The sequence below is a fragment of the Camelina sativa genome, chromosome 18, assembly GCF_030686135.1.
Source record: "Camelina sativa cultivar CO46 ecotype springtype chromosome 18, ASM3068613v1".
NCBI lineage: Eukaryota > Viridiplantae > Streptophyta > Magnoliopsida > Brassicales > Brassicaceae > Camelina > Camelina sativa.
In genome coordinates, this window is record NC_141897.1 from 4,577,353 (window position 1) to 4,581,799 (window position 4,447).

Here is a 4,447-nt window from a genome sequence, read left to right on the forward strand (position 1 = left end):
TTTTTCTTTATTTTGACAAAGATCCAACCTTCTTCACTATAATTTACGCTACCTCGGACAACTTCTTCTCCTCAGGATGGTCCAGTGAAGTTAGAGGTTGCAGCTGTATTGTACTGGAATATCCTAAGTTTCCCCTCCTACGCAAAAACCATGAGTCATGAGTTGCCAGTTTCATATTCATATTCCTCGTAGTCGATTATATATAACAAAACCCGAACTCCCAAACCGAGCATTGTTAGACAACAATTATATTCTATATGTTTTACCTTTGTCCCATAAACAAGACCTCCTCCGGGAGAAGGATGAAAACAAGCAACGTTCACTTCATCCTCTGAACTTGGCAGCACTCTCACAAGCTCCATATCTGAAACTCTGTATATCTGACCAACCCACACAGCAATATATTTTTGTCATCTTCAAGAATGTATATAAAACACACCATGATACAGATGTAGTAGCATAAGGCTTTACCTCCAATACTGTGAAATAATGTGATGTTTTTTCACCATCACTAACGATGCTCTTCAATAGAGAACCATGACGCCGCCCATATGCAAGCAGTATATGCTCCGACGTGGGTGAGAACTACAAACAGATTTCTCAATTATTCAAGTATTTTCAACAACTTACGACTAAAACAATAGTACATCAGCTAAAACAAGTGAAGGACGGATAAACACAATACCATCTGAACAGAAGCCATAAAAATTCAATTTGATTACCCTTAAAAGGCGACTAACCTGGATAGAGGTCAAGCAATGCGCAGCTCTGATTGCCCGTGACACCAGTACTGAACCAAAACTGTATTCATAAAAATCACATTAGGGATGGGAATTTCAAGATGGTAGAATTAGCACAATGAGATATCGGTAAGTGGCAGTTACTTTTCCTTCTGGAGAGAATACACACGAAGCTCGTAAATGACTTGATGTGCTGTCACAGGGTGTCGAGTTGGGGAAGTTGCAAGCCCCGAATCTTGTTGCGCTTGTGTCTGCAGTCCAGCGTCTGCCTCAGCATGATGAAACACACATGCAACACAGGCCGCTAAATATCTCCCGCATGGTGAAAAATGAGCTCCCATTTCACTGAACACATAAAAAGAGGCAGAAATATTAATATACATCCAATAGCAATATTAGAATCATAAGCATTGAATGAAGCCTAAACGAAGGAGTCGACGTAAAAAACATTTCTCTTAAGTTAAAGAGAAGGAGCTTTGCCTGCAAAGGACGGCATGCGGTATTGTAAATAGACATCTGTCAGACTTAAGTTGCGCAAATGGATCTTTGATGTCATGTGGCCACACTCTGAGTTTGACAGTACAAGGTAATTCTGCAGCAGCTGCTGCTGCAGCCGAAGCAGCAATTGAGGTAGCAAGCTCAGACTGGACCCTGTTCACTACAGGTTGAGCATCACTTCCATGTTGATTGTTACGAGAAGACACACCTTCTGGTAATCCAGATCCCAAGAATTGAGGTTGTGAAGTTTGTTCCTGTGCTCCGCCTCTTCCAGAAACCGCATGTAAGTTAACACTACTCGGGATTTCTAATAACGCTACTGCAGCCTCCAGACTGGTTGTTGATAAACGAGGTGTTGAAGATGGAGCTGAGATACCATGATTACTACTGCCCGTAGGAGGAACCACTGAATTAGCAACTCCATGACCTTGAGCCATCAACCACCCTTGTAGAAAAGGTAACTCCCAGGATACTCGATCCCTGAACTGAAATAATTGCTGCATCTGTCCAAGCTCAGGGAAATCTAATCGATTTCTTCCAACAGGTTGAGCTTCATCTACATTCATACCATCAACTGCAGGAGAAGTTCTATCTCCAGTAGAGTGACCAATCCTTTGATCATCTCCAGAAGTTGTAGGCACGGACATGTGTGGAAGAGGGACAAGAGGTAGTTCTGCTGCCACACTAGTTTGATTGCTTTCTGTGCTTGTGAACAAGATAGCCGGGGGAGGATACCTTAAGTAACCCATAGATGTTGCTCTAGACATTGAAGAATCTAATGAATCGATTTCATTCACCTGCCACTTAAGGTAAGAAATATAAGCGGACAGAATGGAGAAAAAAACTATTAAAAAAATCTTTATAAGGTAGCTCACCTCTGCAGTCAAGAGAAATGGTGCCCCATGAGGGTGAAAGTGTACAGCTCTCAGAGAGCGCCTCGTCTTTAATACAACGGTTGGTGATGATTCCTCTCCTCTCCTATTGTAGTGCCACATGTGCAGCTGTAAAATATCATGAAATCAACTTTATAAAAAATTTCTGTAAGGAGGTGCTACCTACAACTGGTTAGTGTTTCATGGGGAGGCTTAAAAGAGATAAATGACCTTATGACCAGAAGCAACAGAAAGTAGTTCACCCTCAGCATGGAAAGCAATAGAAGCAATAGGCCGATCTGGTAAGAGAAAAAAAGAAGAAATTAAAACTGGTAAGATGATAGGCAGAGCTACGACAAAGAAACACAGTGATTTGATTCCTAGGAGGACTTACAGAATGCATGAGATCTAATACATTCAGAAGTTGTGGTATTCCATAAGCGGACCTCCAGATCTAAACTTCCACTAGCAACTATTTCTGAATGATGCGGGTGGAATCTGACCTGTACAAGCTCATATAACATTAGATTCAGATATAAGAGGAATGGGCTACATAACCTAGATGAATATCTGATCTACAGTAACAAAAACAAATTTACTGCTCATTTGAGGATGCAACACACTGACAAAGATGCATAACTTAACACCCCTCAAACAAGCAACATAGCAAATGCCAAAATTCATTTCACTGCCTGAGATTGAATGATCTATACATAGCTATGTTCTAACAAAGGTACTACATATCAAACATAGAAAGGAATAAAGTTGGGAAAAGGTATGCTCACCACCCAAGGAGTCCTCCGATGGCCGGTCAGAACTTTTAAGCACTTTCCAGTTTCACAATCAATAATCTTTACAGTATGATCACCACTACACGAAACAAACAAAAAAAAAAAACTGTGTGAATTCAAAATACAAAATGCAAAAGAACAAAAGATATATACCCCATGATAACTCACTGTGTAGAAGCAAGAATTCTTCCATCAGTACTAAAAGCCGCTGCAATAGTCGACCTAGGAGGAGTTCCAAGAGGGCAATATTTTGCAGATAAATGCTGCAATGACTCTGCCTCAACCCTTTATACAAAGAAAACACATCAATTACAATAAGAAAAATCTCAAAACAATGTTCAAGACAAGATCCTTTGCAATAAAGAGACAAGAAACATCAAAGTGTACCATGAAGTAAGATTTTGACATTGTCCCGTCTCTCTCATAGGTTCGGTGTTGGTTCCACATGAAGAAGAATCAGTATGCCATCTACTTTTACCCCAACGTTTCCTTGGCACAAACTTTGCCTTTGGTGACATTTCCCTCTGAACAAGCATGCTGAAAACACTCCTCCCCCTAAACAACAAATTCACAATTCCCAAGTTTAGATAGAAAACACAAGATCTAGTTCCCACAAATGATGATGCTTCTTCTTCAATAACTGAAGCTAAACAAAAGCTTCGTAACGCCTTGATCTAATGCAAAAATCAACAAAAACAGAAACAAGACGGTTCCAATTCCCATAATTGAGAGGGGCAACACATATTTACAAAAGCACGAAAAAAACGTAATCCATAAACAAAAATAGAAACCTGCGGCGGTGTAAATTCGCCACCGATTTGCGTGGAGGGATCAATGAGCGAGGAGAAGAAGAAGATTGATCTTGTGACGACGAACATATAGGTTGAGTCATCTTCAAATCCAAAATTCATATAACCAAACCACCTTAAGAAGAAGTACAAAAAAAAACCCTAATTCACCGGCGATCTCGGTTGAGATCTCCGATCTGAATCGCCGCGCGCTTCGTCCCCTCGAGATATGGATTCAATTTTCGTCTGGGGACTTTTTTTGTTTGATGAGCGCGTCCGACGATGAAACCTAAACAGGTTTATGTGTTTTGCTTGTTTCAGGATCAGGACCGTGTTAGAGAGCGCTGTGAGATGGATGTTGTTAAAAAAGGATGTTAATTTTTGTTTTCTATTTTAAGTAAGTGGTGTGTCTTCTATGTTATGTAATAATATTGTAGTTGCTAATTTTTCATGATTATCTTTTAAACAACCTGTCTTTTGATATTATCCCTAATCAGTTTTTTTTATCAATTTTGAAATTTCCCCCAATTGTTTCCTACCAGTACCAATGAACCTGACCTTGAGGAAAGGTGTATCAGTTTTGTTTTGAAATTTTTGATTTTTTTTTTCATTTTTGGAAACTAAGTTCTTGATTTTATCTCAAAATCATGTGATTATTTTGTGTAGATCTTATCATTTTGGATATTATATTATTTATAATTTACATCTATGAATCAGTTAAAATTTTCAATTATTATAATATAGAAAAATGTAAAAGA

The 4,447-nt window shown here is 39.1% G+C and overlaps 1 non-coding gene across 1 annotated transcript; it reads right to left on the bottom strand.

Moving 5' to 3' along the window:
* Positions 1–4,145, bottom strand: LOC104760557 (uncharacterized). Its single transcript, XR_015588497.1, has 13 exons — positions 3,693–4,145; positions 3,289–3,456; positions 3,070–3,186; positions 2,896–2,980; positions 2,505–2,613; positions 2,342–2,409; positions 2,114–2,239; positions 1,221–2,035; positions 885–1,085; positions 741–801; positions 472–585; positions 267–380; positions 1–137 (listed from the first exon to the last, which is right to left on the bottom strand). It is a non-coding gene; the product is annotated as an uncharacterized LOC104760557 (transcript).
* Positions 4,146–4,447: the final 302 nt, after the last annotated feature.